Source organism: Ischnura elegans, chromosome 7, assembly GCF_921293095.1.
Source record: "Ischnura elegans chromosome 7, ioIscEleg1.1, whole genome shotgun sequence".
Taxonomy (NCBI): Eukaryota; Metazoa; Arthropoda; class Insecta; order Odonata; family Coenagrionidae; genus Ischnura; species Ischnura elegans.
In genome coordinates, this window is record NC_060252.1 from 21,217,340 (window position 1) to 21,243,149 (window position 25,810).

A 25,810-nucleotide genomic window follows, 5' to 3' on the forward strand; every position below is an offset into this window, starting at 1 on the left:
GAAATATTGAATAAAGGAAATATTGAGTAAAGGAAGTATAGAAAAAAGAAAATATTGACAAAAGGAGATATTGAATAAAGGAAATATTGAATTAAGGAAATATCGAAAGAAGGAAATATTAACAAAAGGAAATATTGACAAAAGAAAATATTGAATAAAGGAAATATTGAGAAAGGTAATAATGAAAAAAGGAAATATTGAGAAAGGAAATATTGAGAAAGGAAATATTGACAAAAAGATGTATGGAAAAAAGGAAGTATTGAAAAAAGGATATTGACAAAAGGAAATATTGAAAAAAGGAAATATTGAAAAAACGAAATATGGAAAAAAGGAAATATTGAAAAAAGGAAATATTGAGAAAGAAATATTGACAAAAGGAAATATTGAAAAAAGTATATATTGAAAAAAGAAATATTGAAAAAAGAAAATATTGAAAAAAGGAATTATTGAAAGAAGGATATATGGAAAAAAGGCAATATTGAAAAAAGGAAACATTCTGAAAAGAAATATTGACAAAAGGAGATTCTCAAAAAGGAAATATTGAAAAAAAAGAAATATTGACATAGGTAATATTGACAAAAAGATGAATGGAGAAAAGGAAGTATGGAAAAAAGGATATTGAAAAAAGGAAATATTGAAAAAAGGAAATATAAAAAAGGAAATATTGAAAAAAAAGAAATATTGAAAAAAGAATATATTGAAAGAGAAAATATTGAAAAAAGGAAATTCGGAAAAAAAGGAAATATTGAAAAAAGGAAATATTGAGAAGAGGAAATATTGAAAAAAGAAAATATTTAAAACAGAAAATATTGAAAAAGGAAATATTGAAAAAAGGAAATATTGAAAAAACGAAATATGAAAAAAAGGAAATATTGAAAAAAGGAAATATTGAGAAAGGAAATATTGACCAAAGGAAATATTGAAAAAAGGAAATATTGAGAAAAGGAAGTATTGAGAAAGGAAATATTGACAAAAGGATATATAGAAAAAAGGAAATATTGGAAAAAGGAAATATTGAGAAAGAAAATATTGAAAAAAGGAAATAATGTAAAAAGGAAATATTGAAAAAAGGAAACATTGAAAAAAGGAAATATTGAATAAAGGAAATATTAAGAAAAGAAATATTGACAAAAGAAAATATTTAAAAAAGGAAATACTTAAAAAATGAAAAATTGACAAAAGGAAATATTGAAAAAAGGAAGTATAGAAAAAATAAGTATAGAAAAAAGAAAATATAGAAAAAAGGAAATATTGAAAAAAGGAAACATTTAACAAAGGTAATATTGACTAAAGGAAATATTGACAAAAGGAAATTTAGAAAAAAGGAAATATTGAAAACAGGAAATATTGAGAAATGAAATATTGACAAAAGGAAATATTGAAAAGAGTATATATTGGAAAAAAAAAATATTGAAAAAAGAAAATATTGAAAAAAGGAATTATTGAAAGATGGATATATGGAAAAAAAGGAAATATTGAAAAAAGGAAACATTCTGAAAAGAAATATTGAAAAAAGGAAATATTGAAATAGGAAATATTGTCAAAAAGATGTATGGAGAAAAGGAAGTATGAAAAAAAGGACATTGAAAAAAGAAAATATTGAAAAAAGGAAGCATTTAAAATGGGAAATATTAAAAAAATGAAATTTTGAAAAAAGGAAATATTAAAAAAAGGAAATATTAAAAAAAGGAATTGTTAAAAAAAGGAAATATGGAAAGAAGAAAATATTGAAAAAATGAAATATTGAATAAAGGAATAATTGAAAAAAGGAAATATGGAAAAAAGGAAATATTGACAAAAGAAAATATAGAAAATTGGAAATATTGAAAAAGAAAGAAATATTGAATAAAGGAAATATTGACAAAAGGAAATATTGACAAAAGGAAATATTGACAGAAGGAAGTATAGAAAAAAAGAATATTGAAAAAAGGAAATATTTAAAAAAGGAAATATTGACAAAAGGAGGTATATAAAAAAGGAAAAATTGAATAAAGTAAATATTGAATAAAAGAAATATTGACAAATGGAAATATTGAAAAAAGGAAATATAGAAAAAAGGAAATATTGAAAAAAGGAAATATTGACAAAGGAAATGTAGAAAATAGGAAATATTGAAAGAAAGGTAATACTGAATAAAGGAAATGTAGAAAAAAAGGAAATATCGAAAAAAGGAAATTTTGAAAAAAGGAAATATTGAATAAAGGAAATATTGACAAATTGAAATATCGAAAAAAGGAAATTTTGAATAAAGGAAATATTGACAAAAGGAAATATTGAATAAAGGAAATGTTGACAAAAGGTAATATTGAAAAAAGGAAATATTGAGAAAGGAAATATTGAAAAAAGGAAATATTGAAAAAAGGAAATATTAAAAAAGGAAATATTGAAATAAGAAAATATTGAGAAGAGGAAATATTGAAAAAAGGAAATATTAAAAAAGGAAATATTGAAAAAGGAAATATTGAAAAAAGTAAATATTGAAAAAACGAAATATGAAAAAAAGGAAATATTGAAAAAAGGAAATATTGAGAAAGGAAATATTGAGAAAAGGAAATATTGAGAAAGGAAATATTGACAAAAAGATATATTGAAAAAAGGAAATATTGGAAAAAGGAAATATTGAGAAAGAAAATATTGAAAAAAGGAAACATTGAAAAAAGGAAATATTGAATAAAGGAAATATTGAGAAAAGAAATATTGACAAAAGAAAATATTGAAAAAAGGAAATATTGAAAAAAGAAAATATAGAAAAAAGGAAATATTGACAAAACGAAATATTGAATAAAGGAAATATCGAAAAAAGGAAATATTGACAAAAGGAAATATTGACAAAAGGAAATATTGAGTTAATGAAATATTGAGAAAATAAATATTGAAAAAAGGAAGTATAGAAAATAGGAAACATTGACAAAAGAAAATATTGACAAAAGGAAATATAGAAAAAAGGAAATATTGACAAAAGGAAATATTAAAAAAAGGAAATATTAAAAAAAGAATATATTGACGAAAGGAAATATTTACCAAACGAAATATTGAATAAAGGAAATATTGAGTAAAGGAAGTATAGAAAAAAGAAAATTTTGACAAAAGGAGATATTGAATAAAATAAATATTTAATTAAGAAAATATCGAAAAAAGTAAATATTAACAAAAGGAAATATTGACAAAAGAAAATATTGAATAAAGGAAATATTGAGAAAGGAAATAATGAAAAAAGGAAATATTGAGAAAGGAAATATTGAGAAAGGAAATATTGACAAAAAGATGTATGGAAAAAAGGAAGTATTGAAAAAAGGATATTGAAAAAAGGAAATATTGAAAAAAGGAAATATTGAAAAAACGAAATATGGAAAAAAGGAAATATTGAAAAAAGGAAATATTGAGAAAGAAATATTGACAAAAGGAAATATTGAAAAAAGTATATATTGAAAAAAGAAATATTGAAAAAAGAAAATATTGAAAAAAGGAATTATTGAAAGAAGGATATATGGAAAAAAGGCAATATTGAAAAAAGGAAACATTCTGAAAAGAAATATTGACAAAAGGAGATTCTGAAAAAGGAAATATTGAAAAAAAGAAATATTGACATAGGTAATATTGACAAAAAGATGAATGGAGAAAAGGAAGTATGGAAAAAAGGATATTGAAAAAAGGAAATATTGAAAAAAGGAAATATAAAAAAGGAAATATTAAAAAAAAAGAAATATTGAAAAAAGAATATATTGAAAGAGAAAATATTGAAAAAAGGAAATACGGAAAAAAAGGAAATATTGAAAAAAGGAAATATTGAGAAGAGGAAATATTGAAAAAAGAAAATATTTAAAAAAGAAAATATTGAAAAAGGAAATATTGAAAAAAGGAAATATTGAAAAAACGAAATATGAAAAAAAGGAAATATTGAAAAAAGGAAATATTGAGAAAGGAAATATTGACCAAAGGAAATATTGAAAAAAGGAAATATTGAGAAAAGGAAGTATTGAGAAAGGAAATATTGACAAAAGGATATATAGAAAAAAGGAAATATTGGAAAAAGGAAATATTGGGAAAGAAAATATTGAAAAAAGGAAATAATGTAAAAAGGAAATATTGAAAAAAGGAAACATTGAAAAAAGGAAATATTGAATAAAGGAAATATTAAGAAAAGAAATATTGACAAAAGAAAATATTGAAAAAAGGAAATACATAAAAAAGGAAAAATTGACAAAAGGATCTATTGAATAAAGGAAATATTAAGAAAGGAAATATTGGCAAAAGGAAATATTGAAAAAAGGAAGTATAGAAAAAATAAGTATAGAAAAAAGAAAATATAGAAAAAAGGAAATATTGAAAAAAGGAAACATTTAACAAAGGTAATATTGACTAAAGGAAATATTGACAAAAGGAAATTTAGAAAAAAGGAAATATTGAAAACAGGAAATATTGAGAAATGAAATATTGACAAAAGGAAATATTGAAAAGAGTATATATTGGAAAAAAAAAATATTGAAAAAAGAAAATATTGAAAAAAGGAATTATTGAAAGATGGATATATGGAAAAAAAAGAAATATTGAAAAAAGGAAACATTCTGAAAAGAAATATTGAAAAAAGGAAATATTGAAATAGGAAATATTGACAAAAAGATGTATGGAGAAAAGGAAGTATGAAAAAAAGGACATTGAAAAAAGAAAATATTGAAAAAAGGAAGCATTGAAAATGGGAAATATTAAAAAAATGAAATTTTGTAAAAAGGAAATATTAAAAAAAGGAAATATTAAAAAAAGGAAATGTTAAAAAAAGGAAATATGGAAAGAAGAAAATATTGAAAAAATGAAATATTGAATAAAGGAATAATTGAAAAAAGGAAATATGGAAAAAAGGAAATATTGACAAAAGAAAATATAGAAAATTGGAAATATTGAAAAAGAAAGAAATATTGAATAAAGGAAATATTGACAAAAGGAAATATTGACAAAAGGAAATATTGACAGAAGGAAGTATAGAAAAAAAGAATATTGAAAAAAGGAAATATTTAAAAAAGGAAATATTGACAAAAGGAGGTATATAAAAAAGGAAAAATTGAATAAAGTAAATATTGAATAAAAGAAATATTGACAAAAGGAAATATTGAAAAAAGGAAATATAGAAAAAAGGAAATATTGAAAAAAGGAAATATTGACAAAGGAAATGTAGTAAATAGGAAATATTGTAAGAAAGGTAATACTGAATAAAGGAAATGTAGAAAAAAAGGAAATATCGAAAAAAGGAAATTTTGAAAAAAGGAAATATTGAATAAAGGAAATATTGACAAATTGAAATATCGAAAAAAGGAAATTTTGAATAAAGGAAATATTGACAAAAGGAAATATTGAATAAAGGAAATGTTGACAAAAGGTAATATTGAAAAAAGGAAATATTGAGAAAGGAAATATTGAAAAAAGGAAATATTGAAAAAAGGAAATATTAAAAAAGGAAATATTGAAATAAGGAAATATTGAGAAGAGGAAATATTGAAAAAAGGAAATATTAAAAAAGGAAATATTGAAAAAGGAAATATTGAAAAAAGTAAATATTGAAAAAACGAAATATGAAAAAAAGGAAATATTGAAAAAAGGAAATATTGAGAAAGGAAATATTGAGAAAAGGAAATATTGAGAAAGGAAATATTGACAAAAAGATATATTGAAAAAAGGAAATATTGGAAAAAGGAAATATTGAGAAAGAAAATATTGAAAAAAGGAAATAATGTAAAAAGGAAATATTGAAAAAAGGAAACGTTGAAAAAAGGAAATATTGAATAAAGGAAATATTGAGAAAAGAAATATTGACAAAAGAAAATATTGAAAAAAGGAAATATTGAAAAAAGAAAATATAGAAAAAAGGAAATATTGACAAAACGAAATATTGAATAAAGGAAATATCGAAAAAAGGAAATATTGACAAAAGGAAATATTGACAAAAGGAAATATTGAGTTAATGAAATATTGAGAAAGGAAATATTGAAAAAAGGAAGTATAGAAAATAGGAAACATTGACAAAAGGAAATATTGACAAAAGGAAATATAGAAAAAAGGAAATATTGACAAAAGGAAATATTAAAAAAAGGAAATATTAAAAAAAGAATATATTGACGAAAGGAAATATTTACCAAACGAAATATTGAATAAAGGAAATATTGAGTAAAGGAAGTATAGAAAAAAGAAAATATTGACAAAAGGAGATATTGAATAAAATAAATATTTAATTAAGAAAATATCGAAAAAAGTAAATATTAACAAAAGGAAATATTGACAAAAGAAAATATTGAATAAAGGAAATATTGAGAAAGGAAATAATGAAAAAAGGAAATATTGAGAAAGGAAATATTGAGAAAGGAAATATTGACAAAAAGATGTATGGAAAAAAGGAAGTATTGAAAAAAGGATATTGAAAAAAGGAAATATTGAAAAAAGGAAATATTGAAAAAACGAAATATGGAAAAAAGGAAATATTGAAAAAAGGAAATATTGAGAAAGAAATATTGACAAAAGGAAATATTGAAAAAAGTATATATTGAAAAAAGAAATATTGAAAAAAGAAAATATTGAAAAAAGGAATTATTGAAAGAAGGATATATGGAAAAAAGGCAATATTGAAAAAAGGAAACATTCTGAAAAGAAATATTGACAAAAGGAGATTCTGAAAAAGGAAATATTGAAAAAAAGAAATATTGACATAGGTAATATTGACAAAAAGATGAATGGAGAAAAGGAATTATGGAAAAAAGGATATTGAAAAAAGGAAATATTGAAAAAAGGAAATATAAAAAAAGGAAATATTGAAAAAAGGAAATATTGAAAAAAGAATATATTGAAAGAGAAAATATTGAAAAAAGGAAATATGGAAAAAAAGGAAATATTGAAAAAAGGAAATATTGAGAAAGGAAATATTGACAAAAGGAAATTTTGAAAAAGGAGATATTGAAAAAAGGAAATATTGAGAAAGGATATATTGAAAAAAAGAAATATTGAAAAAAGAAAATATTGAAAAAAGGAAACATTGAAAAAAAGAAATATTGAGAAGAGGAAATATTGAAAAAAAAAAGTATTTAAAAAAGGAAATATTGAAAAAAGGAAATATTGGAAAAAGGAAATATTGAGAAAGAAAATATTGAAAAAACGAAATAATGTAAAAAGGAAATATTGAAAAAAGGAAACATTGAAAAAAGGAAATATCGAATAAAGGAAATATTGAGAAAAGAAATATTGACAAAAGAAAATATTGAAAAAAGGAAATATATAAAATAGGAAATATGGACAAAAGGATGTATTGAATAAAGGAAATATTAAGAAAGGAAATATTGACAAAAGGAAATATTGAAAAAAGAAAAAACTGACCAATGGAAATATTGAAAAAAGGAAGTATAGAAAAAATAAATATAGAAAAAAGAAAATATAGAAAAAAGGAAATATTGAAAAAAGGAAACATTTGATAAAGGTAATATTGACAAAAGGATATATTGACAAAAGGAAATTTGGAAAAAAGGAAATATTGAAAACAGGAAATATTGAGAAAGGAAATATTGACAAAAGGAAATATTGAAAAGAGTATATATTGAAAAAAGAAAATATTGAAAAAAGAAAATATTGAAAAAAGGAATTATTGAAAGATGGATATATGGAAAAAAAGGAAATATTGAAAAAAGGAAACATTCTGAAAAGAAATATTGAAAAAAGGAAATATTGAAATAGGAAATATTGACAAAAAGATGTATTGAGAAAAGGAAGTATGGAAAAAAGGATAATGAAAAAAGGAAATATGGAAAAAAGGAAATAATGATAAAAGGAAATATTGGAAAAAGGAAATATTGAAAAAAGGAAATATAAAAAAGGAAATATTGAAAAAAGGAAATATTGAAAAAAGAATATATTGAAAGAGAAAATATTGAAAAAAGGAAATATGGAAAAAAAGGAAATATTGAAAAAAGGAAATATTGAGAAAGGAAATATTGACAAAAGGAAATTTTGAAAAAGGAGATATTGAAAAAAGGAAATATTGAGAAAGGATATATTGAAAAAAAGAAATATTGAAAAAAGAAAATATTGAAAAAAGGAAACATTGAAAAAAAGAAATATTGAGAAGAGGAAATATTGAAAAAAAAAAGTATTTAAAAAAGGAAATATTGAAAAAAGGAAATATTGGAAAAAGGAAATATTGAGAAAGAAAATATTGAAAAAACGAAATAATGTAAAAAGGAAATATTGAAAAAAGGAAACATTGAAAAAAGGAAATATCGAATAAAGGAAATATTGAGAAAAGAAATATTGACAAAAGAAAATATTGAAAAAAGGAAATATATAAAATAGGAAATATGGACAAAAGGATGTATTGAATAAAGGAAATATTAAGAAAGGAAATATTGACAAAAGGAAATATTGAAAAAAGAAAAAACTGACCAATGGAAATATTGAAAAAAGGAAGTATAGAAAAAATAAATATAGAAAAAAGAAAATATAGAAAAAAGGAAATATTGAAAAAAGGAAACATTTGATAAAGGTAATATTGACAAAAGGATATATTGACAAAAGGAAATTTGGAAAAAAGGAAATATTGAAAACAGGAAATATTGAGAAAGGAAATATTGACAAAAGGAAATATTGAAAAGAGTATATATTGAAAAAAGGAAATATTGAAAAAAGAAAATATTGAAAAAAGGAATTATTGAAAGATGGATATATGGAAAAAAAGGAAATATTGAAAAAAGGAAACATTCTGAAAAGAAATATTGAAAAAAGGAAATATTGAAATAGGAAATATTGACAAAAAGATGTATGGAGAAAAGGAAGTATGGAAAAAAGGATAATGAAAAAAGGAAATATGGAAAAAAGGAAATAATGATAAAAGGAAATATTGGAAAAAGAATTATTAAAAAAAGGAATTATTGAAAAAAGGAAATATTGACAAAAGGAAATATGGAAAATAGGAAGTATTGAAAAAAGAAAATATTGAAAAAAGGAAGCATTGAAAATGGGAAATATTAAAAAAAGGAAATTTTGAAAAAAGGAAATATTAAAAAAAGGAAATATTAAAAAAAGGAAATGTTGAAAAAAGGAAATATGGAAAGAAGAAAATATTGAAAAAATGAAATATTGAATAAAGGAATAATTGAAAAAAGGAAATATGGAAAAAAGGAAATATTGACAAAAGAAAATATTGAAAAAAGGAAATAATGAAAAATGGAAATATTGAAAATAGGAAATATTGAGAAAGCAAATTTTGACAAAAGGAAATTTTGAAAAAAAAAAGAAATATTGAAAAAAGGAAATATTGAGAAAGGAAATATTGACAAAAAGATGTATGGAAAAAAGGAAGTATTGAAAAAAGGATATTGAAAAAAGGAAATATTGAAAAAAGGAAATATTGAAAAAACGAAATATGGAAAAAAGGAAATATTGAAAAAAGAAAATATTGAGAAAGTAAATACTGACAAACGGAAATATTGAAAAAAGAAATATAGAAAAGAGGAAATATTGAGAAAGGAAATATTGAGAAAGGAAATATTGACAAAAAGATGTATGGAAAAAAGGAATAATTGAAAAAAGGATATTGAAAAAAGGAAATATTGAAAAAAGGAAATATTGAAAAAACGAAATATGGAAAAAAGGAAATATTGAAAAAAGAAAATATTGAGAAAGTAAATACTGACAAAAGGAAATATTGAAAAAAGAAAATATTGAAAAGAGGAAATATTGAGATAGGAAATATTGAAAAAAGAAATAGTGAAATAAGGAAATAAAATAAAAGGATTGAAAAAAGGAAATATTGAGAAGAGGAAATATTGAAAAAAGAAAATATTTAAAAAAGGAAATATTGAAAAAGTAAAAATTGACGAAAGGAAATATTGAAAAAACGAAATATGAAAAAAAGGAAATATTGAAAAAAGGACATAGGGTAAACTACCCAGTTATTGGCACTTTAAGGACCTTGACGAAGAAAATTAACTCTTGTGACCGTTGTATCACAACTTCAGTTTATTTATAACTTGCCTTAGATCTGAGAGACATGTTGCTTTAGTTTCCCCATGTGAGCGAATTATATTTTACATACAACTATTTACTAAAAATAATTGTTTAAAAAGTCCAATAATCCCAGTTATTGGCACCCTTATTCCAGTTATTGACACACTGTTTTCCAGTTATTGGCACACCAGATTTTCACGCACTGCTTAGCACATTTTCTTTTAAGTTATAATATATTAAAGAAATATAGCCTTTTTAAGCTAATGAATTGATCATTATCTTACCTGTAAGTATATTAAAACAGTGAGAGGTGGTAAAATATCTTTAAGTGAAAATCCAATGCTGTAACTTAAAAATTTTACGTTTTAATGATTTTACGCTCAAAACAAATTATTTTTGGACTCAAAAAGTAAAACTTTACATGTTTATTATGTATTTAGATTAATATTTGTTTTATCTCTTCAAAATATCTATAGATCAGTTTGGGAAGTGCTGTCCTCTGAAAACTCATAGCATTCATAACAAACAAATAGATTAAAGTTAGTATCATCTGGAAGATGCATTTGGTGCGTTTTTGGGACAAAATTTAGGTGATACAACTTCTTGCAATTGCTGCATTCAATTCCTACCTTCTTTTGCCCCACAGAGGAGTTACATAGGTAAATTCCTTCCACTGACAGGTGTGAGTACGACTTTTCTTCCAATGCCAGTGAACGATGAGATTCAATGGCGAAAGACTTTTGACCTTGTTGTTGTGATAGATGATAGTTGGTTAACGGGGGAAATGAGATCTACGGCCTCTATAATAGAGGATTCAATAGGGGGTTCTCAAATGGCCGTAAAATTTGACACCACTCGTCAGAGGAATAAGGAAAAAACACTTCACCAGAATGCCCTCCTGTTACAGTTTACGGGAATTACTTCCACGCGACTACCACAGACACAAGCACACACCCCCGAATTGACACCTTCGCAAGGCTGTCGGACCTCGCTTAGGTAACCTGGGACCCTTCGCACAGCTGGATGGACTCTTTTACTCCTTTTGAATCACCTATTGTTTTTGTGGTAAAGATGTACTAAAAATACTTTGGGATGGTAGCTATTCCTGCACATTTCCTAATATCAATGGTTTAGCTGCCTTTAACATTCTCTTTGGCTCTATTTTGAATGGTCATTTTATTGCCTTTTCTTTAAAAGTCTTTTTTGTTGCTTGCTTCTGCAGTTTTTTCTCCTCCCTTTCCTCCTTTCTTAGTTCCTTTTCTGTTTGAGTTTCTTATTTTATTCTTTTTTTCTTGTCATGGCATTATTTCCATTTTTCTGGGGTCGATTTACGTCTTGTACAAATGGTACCCTTTCGGTACTTCTTTTTTCCTTTCTTTTTCGTGTTTCGGGCCAAAAAAGAATGATATTCAATGAGGTTACACTATATGGTCCTTCATCGTGGCATGGACCCACGGTTAGGTCTGACCTGTGTATGTGTGGCTCAGCAGGAATTTCAGATAATGCCGCCTCAGTCTCCACAGAAATCTATCGGTAGTCCCATCTTCTGTGTTATGCTGGTTATGTACAAGTACAATTACTTTATCACCCGTTCCTTCTTCCTCATTCTCCATCAATTTGCATTGTAATTTGATAGCGCTCCCACAATCTATATAGAACTCTGAATTCCTCTCCTTTTCCCAAATTTTGTTGAATACTTTAAAAAATTTCACTTTGCTCTTCCCCAACCATCAAAGAAAAATCATCTTATGGAAGTGGATTCATCTTACAAACTGAGATATTCACACTGACTTTGGATGAACGCTTTCCTAGGCACTTAGAATAATCTATTGCGTTGGCATTCCATGGATATAGACCTAATGCCCTGAAACCATTCTTAACTATTCTAGATAAGTCAATGTTGTTTAATATGGCTGAAAGAATGGGAACAAAATCCTCTTTTTATCGGCGTTAGGGTTTTTGGTCTATTCGAGTACGGCATCCTTCCACTTAGTCTTTATTGGCCTAAAGGCAGCCACATCAGCGGGTTGCAATATTTTTGTGGCATTTTGGTACAGAGCAATTAGAATAATTTGAAATTCTTTGAATAGCGAACTGCGGTGGTATAGCAGATGGGTTTTGTGGCCATCTACAAACAACACTACTGGTAATGGGATTTTATTTTCCAAAAGATAAAGATGAAAAACATTCCCAATAAATTTAAAAAACACTTTGACCTCATCCACCCATTGCCACTGCGCCCTATCCCCCATTTTTTAGGAACCTTTTGGACTATTTTATTAGGGATCCTCTGTAGAAGGTAGATGATCATCGGAGGACACGTATTTTTTGTAGCTGTAAACGGCTGGTGTCCTAACACCCCCCTGCCACACGCCTTTTAGGCGGCTTGCGGGGTATTACGTAGATGTAGATGTATTTCCTGAGGATGAAAAGGTAATTATGACGGTTAGTGTTGCCTTCACGTGACGGTGGGGGTAACTTCATATACATTTTTTGATCCAGAGGGGCAAGCACTTAGTTCTTTTCAGGGCATGACATGAAATTAGTTTATTCGCCAACTAACACGCTATTCAGATCAGAGAGGATATCATACTTGTTTTGTTCTTTAAGAATGTCCTCCATAGGTTTAAACCAGCCTCGGATATATATAGGATATCGCTCACGCATGCACTTGCATCAGTTACTCCTTCAAATGAACGGTAAGAAATTTCAGGGTATAGGAAGCCATGATACCACTTATTTCCAGGAGTATTGCCCTTAGAAGGATTTCCGCGATTATTTTTCTCGAATTCTTGGCATCATCAATCATCAATTGTTTTGCTTGGAATTCTTTGAAGTTATTAATTTGACTATATCCAATTATTGGCACCCATTTTTCTAGTTATTGGCACCCATGCCAAGTACTGGTTACGCTCATTTCTATGAGTCAAAATATAAAATGCACATTTATACTAGCAGTACAATGCATTTGGCGAACAAAATAAATATATAAATGTAGTTGCTGAAATTTCCAATACTTGGCACCCAGTGCCAATCACTGGAAACTAACAATATTTACATACCAGTGATTGGCACCCCATAAAAATCGATTTTAATTACGATAACAGGCTCTAAATAAAAAACACCCTCATTGAGGTATTACTATCATTACAAATATCTAAGTTTCATACTATTTAATGGGTTAATATTGATAAAAAACGCATCCAAATGAAGTAACATTCTTAATTTTCCGCTAAGAAAACCTCCAATTCCTCCAAAGAAAATGCAGCACATGGTTATATGGTCCGCAGTCACTTCTCAAATGGTGTAAGGTGGACGGAACCGCTAATACATATTTAGTAAACTTCTTTGATTCTAAATACAGAAGCATCAAAAATGCAATGCATCCCTATCTCTTAATATCACACAGTTAAATACAGAGTGCCAACAACTGGGGAGTGCCAACAATAGGGCATTCTACCCTATTGAGAAAGGAAATTTTCACCAAAGGAAATATTGAAAAAAGGAAATGTTGAAAAAAGGAAATATTGAAAAAAGGAAATATTGGGAAAGGAAATATTGACAAAAGGAAATATTGAAAAAAGGAAATATTGAAAATAGGAAATATTAAGAAAGGAAATATTGAAAAAAGGAAATAATGTAAAAAGGAAATATTGAGAAAAGGAAATATTGAATAAAGGAAATATTGAATAAAGGAAATATTGAGAAAAGAATTATTGACAAAAGGAAATATTGAAAAAAGGAAATATTGACAAAAGGAAATATTGAAAAAAGGAAATATAGAAAAAAAGAAATATTGACAAAAGAAAATATTGACAAAAGGAAATTTTGACAAAAGTAAATATTGAAAAAAGGAAATATTGACAAAAGGAAATATTGACAAAAGGAAATATTGACAAAAGGAAATATTAAATAAAGGAAGTAAAGAAAAAAGGAAATATTGGCAAAAGGAAATTTAAAAAAAAGGAAATATAGAAAAAAGGAAGTATAGAAAAAAAGAAATATTGACAAAAGGAAATATAGAAAAAAGGAAATATTGACAAAAGGAACTATTGAAAAAAGGAAATATAGACAAAAGGAAATATTGACAAAAGGAAATTTTGACAAAAGGAAATATTGAAAAAAGGAAATATTGTCAAAAGGAAATATTGACAAAAGGAAATATTGAATAAAGGAAGTATAAAAAAAGGAAATATTGACAAAAGGAAATATTGAAAAAAGGAAATATAGAAAAAAGGAAGTATTGACAAAAGGAAAAATTTAATTAAGGAATAATCGAAAAAAGGAAAAATTGACAAGAAAAAAATTTACAAATGAAATATTGTATAAAGGAAATATTGAGAAAGTAAATATTGAAAAAAGGAAGTATAGAAAAAAGGAGATATTGACAAAAGAAAATATTGACAAAAGGAAATATAGAAAAAAGAAAATATAGAAAAAAGGAAATATTGAAAATAGGAAAAATTTAATAAAGGAAATATTGACACAAGAAAATATGGACAAAAGAAAATATTGAAAAAAGGAAATAATGAAAAATGGAAATATTGAGAAAGGAAATATTGACAAAAGGAAATTTTGACAAAAGTGAATATTGAAAAAAGGAAATATTGACAAAAGGAAATATTGAAAAATGGAAATATTGAATAAATGAAAAATATACACAAATTGAAATATCGAAAAAAGGAAATATTGAAAAAAGGAAATATTGACTAAAGGAAATATTGAAATAAGGAAAATTTGAAAAAGAAAATATTGAAAAAGGAAATATTGAAAAAAGGAGATATTGAAAAAAGGTAATATTGAGAAGAGGAAATATTAAAAAAAGAAAATATTAAAAAAAATATATTGAAAAAGGAAAAATTGACAAAAGGAAATATTGAAAAGAGGAAATATTGAAAAAAGGAAATATTGAAAAAGGAAATATTGAAAAAAGGAAATATAGAAAAAAGGAAATATTGAAAAAAGGAAATATTGAAAAAAGGAATTATTGAATAAAGGAAATATTGACAAAAGGAAATATCGAAAAAAGGAAATATTGACGAAAGGAAATATCGAAAAAAGGAAATATTGAATAAAGGAAATATTGAATAAAAGAAATATTGACAAATGGAAATATTGAAAAAAGGAAATATAGAAAAAAAGAAATATAGAATAAAGGAGATATTGGAAAAAGGAAAGATTGAGAAAAGGAAATATAGAAAAAAGGAAATATTGAGAGAGGAAATGTAGAAAAAAGAAAATATAGAAAAAAGGAAATATTGAAAAAAGGAAACATTTAATAAAGGAAATATTGACAAAAGGAAATATTGACAAAAGAAAATATTGGAAAAAGGAAATAATGAAAAATGGAAATATTGAAAATAGGAAATATTGAGAAAGCAAATTTTGACAAAAGGAAATTTTGAAAAAAAAAAGAAATATTGAAAAAAGGAAATATTTAGAAAGGAAATATTGACAAAAAGATGTATGGAAAAAAGGAAGTATTGAAAAAAGGATATTGAAAAAAGGAAATATTGAAAAAAGGAAATATTAAAAAAGGAAATATTGAAATAAGGAAATATTGAGAAGAGGAAATATTGAAAAAAGAAAATATTGAAAAAAGAAAATATTTAAAAAAGGAAATATTGAAAAAGAAAAAATTGAAAAAAGTAAATATTGAAAAAACGAAATATGAAAAAAAGGAAATATTGAAAAAAGGAAATATTGAGAAAGGAAATATTGAGAAAAGGAAATATTGAGAAAGGAAATATATACAAAAAGATATATTGAAAAAAGGAATTATTGGAAAAAGGAAATATTGAGAAAGAAAATATTGAAAAAAGGAAATAATGTAAAAAGGAAATATTGAAAAAAGGAAACATTGAAAAAAGGAAATATTGAATAAAGGAAATATTGAGAAAAGAAATATTGACAAAAGAAAATATTGAAAAAAGGAAATATTGAAAAAAGAAAATATAGAAAAAAGGAAATATTGACAAAACGAAATATTGAATAAAGGAAATATCGAAAAAAGGAAATATTGACAAAAGGAAATATTGACAAAAGGAAATATTGAGTAAAGGAAATATTGAGAAAAGAAATATTGAAAAAAGGAAGTATAGAAAATAGGAAACATTGACAAAATGAAATATTGACAAAAGGAAATATAGAAAAAAGGAAATATTGACAAAAGGAAATATTAAAAAAAGGAAATATTAAAAAAAGAATATATTGACGAAAGGAAATATTTACCAAACGAAATATTGAATAAAGGAAAAATTGAGTAAAGGAAGTATAGAAAAAAGAAAATATTGACAAAAGAAAATATTGAATAAAGGAAATATTGAGAAAGGAAATAATGAAAAAAGGAAATATTGAGAAAGGAAATATTGAGAAAGAAAATATTGACAAAAAGATGCATGGAAAAAAGGAAGTATTGAAAAAAGGATATTGAAAAAAGGAAATATTGAAAAAAGGAAATATTGAAAAAACGAAATATGGAAAAAAGGAAATATTGAAAAAAGGAAATATTGAGAAAGAAATATTGACAAAAGGAAATATTGAAAAAAGTATATATTGAAGAAAGAAATATTGAAAAAAGAAAATATTGAAGAAAGGAATTATTGAAAGAAGGATATATGGAAAAAAGGCAATATTGAAAAAAAGGAACATTCTGAAAAGAAATATTGACAAAAGGAGATTCTGAAAAAGGAAATATTGAAAAAAAGAAATATTGACATAGGTAATATTGACAAAAAGATGAATGGAGAAAAGGAAGTATGGAAAAAAGGATATTTAAAAAAAGGAAATATTGAAAAAAGGAAATATAAAAAAGGAAATATTGAAAAAAGGAAATATTGAAAAAAGAATATATTGAAAGAGAAAATATTGAAAAAAGGAAATATGGAAAAAAAGGAAATATTGAAAAAAGGAAATATTGAGAAAGGAAATATTGACAAAAGGAAATTTTGAAAAAGGAGATATTGAAAAAAGGAAATATTGAGAAAGGATATATTGAAAAAAAGAAATATTGAAAAAAGAATATATTGGAAAAAGGAAATATTGAAAAAAAGAAATATTGAGAAGAGGAAATATTGAAAAAAAAGTATTTAAAAAAGGAAATATTAAAAAAAGGAAATATTGGAAAAAGGAAATATTGAGAAAGAAAATATTGAAAAAACGAAACAATGTAAAAAGGAAATATTGAAAAAAGGAAACATTGAAAAAAGGAAATATCGAATAAGGGAAATATTGAGAAAAGAAATATTGACAAAAGAAAATATTGAAAAAAGGAAATATATAAAAAAGGAAATATTGACAAAAGGATGTATTGAATAAAGGAAATATTAAGAAAGGAAATATTGACAAAAGGAAATATTGAAAAAAGAAAAAACTGACCAATGGAAATATTGAAAAAAGGAAGTATAGAAAAATAAATATAGAAAAAAGAAAATATAGAAAAAAGGAAATTTTGAAAAAAGGAAACATTTGATAAAGGTAATATTGACAAAAGGAAATATTGACAAAAGGAAATTTGGAAAAAAGGAAATATTGAAAACAGGAAATATTGAGAAAGGAAATATTGACAAAAGGAAATATTGAAAAGAGTATATATTGAAAAAAGAAAATATTGAAAAAAGAAAATATTGAAAAAAGGAATTATTGAAAGATGGATATATGGAAAAAAAGGAAATATTGAAAAAAGGAAACATTCTGAAAAGAAATATTGAAAAAAGGAAATATTGAAATAGGAAATATTGACAAAAAGATGTATTGAGAAAAGGAAGTATGGAAAAAAGGATAATGAAAAAAGGAAATATGGAAAAAAGGAAATAATGATAAAAGGAAATATTGGAAAAAGAATTATTTAAAAAACGAATTATTGAAAAAAGGAAATATTGACAAAAGGAAATATGGAAAATAGGAAGTATTGAAAAAAGGACATTGAAAAAAGAAAATATTGAAAAAAGGAAGCATTGAAAATGGGAAATATTAAAAAAAGGAAATTTTGAAAAAAGGAAATATTAAAAAAAGGAAATATTAAAAAAAGGAAATGTTGAAAAAAGGAAATATGGAAAGAAGAAAATATTGAAAAAATGAAATATTGAATAAAGGAATAATTGAAAAAAGGAAATATGGAAAAAAGGAAATATTGACAAATGAAAATATTGAAAAAAGGAAATAATGAAAAATGGAAATATTGAAAAAAGGAAATATTGAGAAAGCAAATTTTGACAAAAGGAAATTTTGAAAAAAAAAAGAAATATTGAAAAAAGGAAATATTGAGAAAGGAAATATTGACAAAAAGATGTATGGAAAAAAGGAAGTATTGAAAAAAGGATATTGATAAAAGGAAATATTGAAAAAAGGAAATATTGAAAAAACGAAATATGGAAAAAAGGAAATATTGAAAAAAGAAAATATTGAGAAAGTAAATACTGACAACCGGAAATATTGAAAAAAGAAATATTGAAAAGAGGAAATATTGAGAAAGGAAATATTGAGAAAGGAAATATTGACAAAAAGATGTATGGAAAAAAGGAATAATTGAAAAAAGGATATTGAAAAAAGGAAATATTGAAAAAAGGAAATATTGAAAAAACGAAATATGGAAAAAAGGAAATATTGAAAAAAGAAAATATTGAGAAAGTAAATACTGACAAAAGGAAATATTGAAAAAAGAAAATATTGAAAAGAGGAAATATTGAGATAGGAAATATTGAAAAAAGAAATAGTGAAATAAGGAAATAAAATAAAAGGATTGAAAAAGGAAATATTGAGAAGAGGAAATATTGAAAAAAGAAAATATTTAAAAAAGGAAATATTGAAAAAGTAAAAATTGACAAAAGGAAATATTGAAAAAACGAAATATATAAAAAAAGGAAATATTGAAAAAAGGAAATATTGAGAAAGGAAATTTTCACCAAAGGAAATATTGAAAAAAGGAAATATTGAAAAAAGGAAATATTGAAAAAAGGAAATATTAGGAAAGGAAATATTGACAAAAGGAAATATTGAAAAAAGGAAATATTGAAAAAAGGAAATATTAAGAAAGGAAATATTGAAAAAAGGAAATAATGTAAAAAGGAAATATTGAGAAAAGGAAATATTGAATAAAGGAAATATTGAATAAAGGAAATATTGACAAAAGGAAATATTGAAAAAAGAAAATATAGAAAAGAAGAAATATTGACAAAAGAAAATATTGACAAAAGGAAATTTTGACAAAAGTAAATATTGAAAAAAGGAAATATTGACAAAAGGAAATATTGAAAAAAGGAAATATAGAAAAGAAGAAATATTGACAAAAGAAAATATTGACAAAAGGAAATTTTGACAAAAGTAAATATTGAAAAAAGGAAATATTGACAAAAGGAAATATTGACAAAAGGAAATATTGACAAAAGGAAATATTGAATAAAGGAAGTAAGGAAAAAAGGAAATATTGGCAAAAGGAAATTTTAAAAAAAGGAAATATAGAAAAAAGGAAGTATAGAAAAAAGGAAATATTGACAAAAGGAAATATAGAAAAAAGGAAATATTGACAAAAGGAACTATTGAAAAAAGGAAATATTGACAAAAGGAAATATTGACAAAAGGAAATTTTGACAAAAGGAAATATTGAAAAAAGGAAATATTGTCAAAAGGAAATATTGACAAAAGGAAATATTGAATAAAGGAAGTATAAAAAAAGGAAATATTGACAAAAGGAAATATTGAAAAAAGGAAATATAGAAAAAAGGAAATATTGACAAAAGGAAAAATTTAATTAAGGAATAATCGAAAAAAGGAAAAATTGACAAGAAAAAAATTTACAAATGAAATATTGTATAAAGGAAATATTGAGAAAGTAAATATTGAAAAAAGGAAGTATAGAAAAAAGGAGATATTGACAAAAGGAAATATTGACAAAAGGAAAAATATAAAAAAGAAAATATAGAAAAAAGGAAATATTGAAAATAGGAAACATTTAATAAAGGAAATATTGACACAAGGAAATATGGACAAAAGAAAATATTGAAAAAAGGAAATAATGAAAAATGGAAATATTGAGAAAGGAAATATTGACAAAAGGAAATTTTGACAAAAGTGAATATTGAAAAAAGGAAATATTGACAAAAGGAAATATTGAAAAATGGAAATATTGAATAAAGGAAATATTGACAAATTGAAATATCGAAAAAAGGAAATATTGAAAAAAGGAAATATTGAAAAAGGAAATATTGAAAAAAGGAGATATTGAAAAAAGGTAATATTGAGAAGAGGAAATAATTAAAAAAGAAAATATTAAAAAAAATATATTGAAAAAGGAAATATTGACAAAAGGAAATATTGAAAAGAGGAAATATTGAAAAAAGGAAATATTGAAAAAGGAAATATTGAAAAAAGGAAATATAGAATAAAGGAAATATTGAAAAAAGGAAATATTGAAAAAAGGAATTATTGAATATAGGAAATATTGACAAAAGGAAATATCGAAAAAAGGAAATATTGACGAAAGGAAATATCGAAAAAAGGAAATATTGAATAAAGGAAATATTGAATAAAAGAAATATTGACAAATGGAAATATTGAAAAAAGGAAATATAGAAAAAAAGAAATATAGAATAAAGGAGATATTGGAAAAAGGAAATATTGACAAAAGGAAATATAGAAAAAAGGAAATATTGAGAGAGGAAATATAGAAAAAAGAAAATATAGAAAAAAGGAAATATTGAAAAAAGGAAACATTTAATAAAGGAAATATTGACAAAAGAAAATATTGAAAAAAAGAAATAATGAAAAATGGAAATATTGAGAAAGGAAATATTGACAAAAAGATGTATGGAAAAAAGGAAGTATTGAAAAAAGGATATTGAAAAAAGGAAATATTGAAAAAAGGAAATATTGAAAAAACGAAATATGGAAAAAAGGAAATATTGAAAATAGAAAATATTGAGAAAGTAAATACTGACAAACGGAAATATTGAAAAAAGGAAATATTGAAAATAGGAAATATTGAGAAAGGAAATATTGAGAAAGGAAATATTGACAAAAAGATGTATGGAAAAAAAGAAGTATTGAAAAAAGGATATTGAAAAAAGGAAATATTGAAAAAGGGAAATATTGAAAAAACGAAATATTGAAAAAAGGAAATATTGAAAAGAGGAAATATTGAGAAAGGAAATATTGAAAAAAGGAAACATTGAAATAAGGAAATAAGAAGAAAGGGAATATTGAAAAAAGGAAATATTGAGAAGAGGAAATATTGAAAAAAGAAAATATTTAAAAAAGGAAATATTGAAAAAGTAAAAATTGACAAAAGGAAATATTGAAAAAACGAAATATGAAAAAAAGGAAATATTGAAAAAAGGAAATATTGAGTAAGGGAATTTTTTCCAAAGGAAATATTGAAAAAAGGAAATATTGAAAAAAGGAAATATTGAAAAAAGGAAATATTGGGAAAGGAAATATTGACAAAAGGAAATATTGAAAAAAGGAAATATTGACAAAAGGAAATATTAAGAAAGGAAATTTTGAAAAAAGGAAATAATGTAAAAAGGAAATATTGAGAAAAGGAGATATTGAATAAAGGAAATATTGAATAAAGGAAATATTGAGAAAAGAATTATTGACAAAAGGAAATATTGAAAAAAGGAAATATCGACAAAAGGAAATATTGAAAAAAGGAAATATAGAAAAAAAGATATATTGGCAAAAGAAAATATTGACAAAAGGAAATTTTGACAAAAGTAAATATTGAAAAAAGGAAATATTGTGAAAGAAAATATTGACAAAAGGAAATATTGAAAAAAGGATATATTGACAAAATGAAATATTAACAAAAGGAAATATTGATTAAGGAATTATAGAAAAAAGGAAATATTGACAAAAGGAAATATTGAATAAAGGAAATATCGAAAAAAGGAATTATTGACAAAAGGAAATATTGACAAAAGGAAATATTGAGTTAAGGAAATATTGAGAAAGAAAATATTGAAAAAAGGAGGTATAGAAAATAGGAAGCATTGACAAAAGGAAATATTGACAAAACGAAATAAAGAAAAAAGGAAATATTGACAAAAGGAATTATTAAATTAGGAAATATAAAAAAAGGAAATATTGACAAAAGGAAATATTTACCAAAGGAAATATTGAATAAAGGAAATATTGAGAAAGAAAATTTTGACAAAAGGAAATATTGAAAAAAGCAAATGTTTACAAAAGGGTATATTGACAAAAGGTAATATTGAATAAAGGAATAATGGAAAAAAGGAAATATTGATAAAAGGAAATATTGAAAAAAGGAAATATAGAAAGAAGGAAATATTGACAAAAGGAAATATTGAATAAACGAAATATCGAAAAAAGTAAATATTGACAAAAGGAATTGTTGACAAAAGGAAATATTGAATAAAGGAAATATTGAGAAAGGAAATATTGAAAAGAGGAAATATTGAGATAGGAAATATTGAAAAAAGGAAATATTGAAAAAAGGAAATATTGAGAAGAGGAAATATTGAAAAAAGAAAATATTTAAGAAAGGAAATATTGAAAAAGTAAAAATTGACAAAAGGAAATATTGAAAAAACGAAATATGAAAAAAAGGAAATATTGAAAAAACGAAATATGAAAAAAAGGAAATATTGAAAAAACGAAATATTGAAAAAAGGAAATATTGAAAAGAGGAAATATTGAGAAAGGAAATATTGAAAAAAGGAAATATTGAAATAAGGAAATAAGAAAAAAGGGAATATTGAAAAAAGGAAATATTGAGAAGAGGAAATATTGAAAAAAGAAAATATTTAAAAAAGGAAATATTGAAAAAGTAAAAATTGACAAAAGGAAATATTGAAAAAACGAAATATGAAAAAAAGGAAATATTGAAAAAAGGAAATATTGAGAAAGGAAATTTTCACCAAAGGAAATATTGAAATAAGGAAATATTGAAAAAAGGAAATATTGAAAAAAGGAAATATTGGGAAAGGAAATATTGACAAAAGGAAATATTAAAAAAAGGAAATATTGAAAAAAGGAAATATTAAGAAAGGAAATATTGAAAAAAGGAAATAATGTAAAAAGGAAATATTGAGAAAAGGAAATATTGAATAAAGGAAATATTGAATAAAGGAAATATTGAGAAAAGAATTATTGACAAAAGGAAATATTGAAAAAAGGAAATATCGACAAAAGGAAATATTGAAAAAAGGAAATATTGTGAAAGAAAATATTGACAAAAGGAAATATTGAAAAAAGGATATATTGACAAAAGGAAATATTAACAAAAGGAAATATTGATTAAGGAATTATAGAAAAAAGGAAATATTGACAAAAGGAAATATTGAAAAAAGGAAATATAGAAAAAAGGAAATATTGACAAAAGGAAATATTGAATAAAGGAAATATCGAAAAAAGGAATTATTGACAAAAGGAAATATTGACAAAAGGAAATATTGAGTTAAGGAAATATTGAGAAACAAAATATTGAAAAAAGGAAATATTGAAAAAACGAAATAAAGAAAAAAGGAAATATTGACAAAAGGAATTATTAAATTAGGAAATATAAAAAAAGGAAATATTGAAAAAAGGAAATATTTACCAAAGGAAATATTGAATAAAGGAAATATTGAGAAAGAAAATTTTGACAAAACGAAATATTGAAAAAAGCAAATGTTTACAAAAGGGTATATTGACAAAAGGTAATATTGAATAAAGGAATAATGGAAAAAAGGAAATATTGATAAAAGGAAATATTGAAAAAAGGAAATATAGAAAGAAGGAAATATTGACAAAAGGAAATATTGAATAAACGAAATATCGAAAAAAGTAAATATTGACAAAAGGAATTGTTGACAAAAGGAAATATTGAATAAAGGAAATATTGAGAAAGGAAATATTGAAAAGAGGAAATATTGAGAAAGGAAATATTGAAAAAAGGAAATATTGAAATAAGGAAATAAGAAAAAAGGGAATATTGAAAAAAGGAAATATTGAGAAGAGGAAATATTGAAAAAAGAAAATATTTAAGAAAGGAAATATTGAAAAAGTAAAAATTGACAATGGAAATATTGAAAAAACGAAATATGAAAAAAAGGAAATATTGAAAAAAGGAAATATTGAGAAAGGAAATTTTCACCAAAGGAAATATTGAAAAAAGGAAATATTGGAAAAAGGAAATATTGAAAAAAGGAAATATTGGGAAAGGAAATATTGACAAAAGGAAATATTGAAAAAAGGAAATATTGAAAAAAGGAAATATTAAGAAAGGAAATATTGAAAAAAGGAAATAATGTAAAAAGGAAATATTGAGAAAAGGAAATATTGAATAAAGGAAATATTGAATAAAGGAAATATTGAGAAAAGAATTATTGACAAAAGGAAATATTTAAAAAAGGAAATATCGACAAAAGGAAATATTGAAAAAAGGAAATATAGAAAAAAAGAAATATTGACAAAAGAAAATATTGACAAAAGGAAATTTTGACAAAAGTAAATATTGAAAAAAGGAAATATTGTGAAAGAAAATATTGACAAAAGGAAATATTGAAAAAAGGATATATTGACAAAAGGAAATATTAACAAAAGGAAATATTGATTAAGGAATTATAGAAAAAAGGAAATATTGACAAAAGGAAATATTGAAAAAAGGAAATATAGAAAAAAGGAAATATTGACAAAAGGAAATATTGAATAAAGGAAATATCGAAAAAAGGAATTATTGACAAAAGGAAATATTGACAAAGGAAATATTGAGTTAAGGAAATATTGAGAAACAAAATATTGAAAAAAGGAAATATTGAAAAAACGAAATATAGAAAAAAGGAAATATTGACAAAAGGAATTATTAAATTAGGAAATATAAAAAAAGGAAATATTGACAAAAGGAAATATTTACCAAAGGAAATATTGAATAAAGGAAATATTGAGAAAGAAAATTTTGACAAAAGGAAATATTGAAAAAAGCAAATGTTTACAAAAGGATATATAGACAAAAGTTAATATTGAATAAAAGAATAATGGAAAAAAGGAAATATTGATAAAAGGAAATATTGAAAAAAGGAAATATAGAAAGAAGGAAATATTGAGATAGGAAATATTGACAAAAAGATGTATGGAGAAAAGGAAGTATTGAAAAAAGAATATTGAAAAAAGGAAATATTGAAAAAAGGAAATATAAAAAAAGGAAATATTGAAAAAAGGAAATATTGAAAAAAGAATATATTGAAAAGAGAGAATATTGAAAAAAAGAAATATGGAAAAAAAGGAAATATTGAAAAAAGGAAATATTGAGAAAGGAAATATTGACAAAAGGAAATTTTGAAAAAAGGAAATATTGAAAAAAGGAAATATTGAGAAAGGAAATATTGACAAAAGGAAATATTGAAAAAAGGAAATATTGAAAAAAGGAATTATTAAGAAAGGAAATATTGAAAAAAGGAAATAATGTAAAAAGGAAATATTGAGAAAAGGAAATATTGAATAAAGGAAATATTGAATAAAGGAAATATTGAGAAAAGAATTATTGACAAAAGGAAATATTGAAAAAAGGAAATATTGACAACAGGAAATATTGAAAAAAGGAAATATAGAAAAAAAGAAATATTGACAAAAGAAAATATTGACAAAAGGATATATTCTGAAAGAAAATATTGACAAAAGGAAATATTGAAAATAGGATATATTGACAGGAGGAAATATAAACAAAAGGAAATATTGATTAAGGAATTATAGAAAAAAGGAAATATTGACAAAAGGAAATATTGAAAAAACGAAATATATAAAAAAGGAAATATTGACAAAAGGAAATATTGAATAAAGGAAATATCGAAAAAAGGAATTATTGACAAAAGGAAATATTGACAAAACGAAATATAGA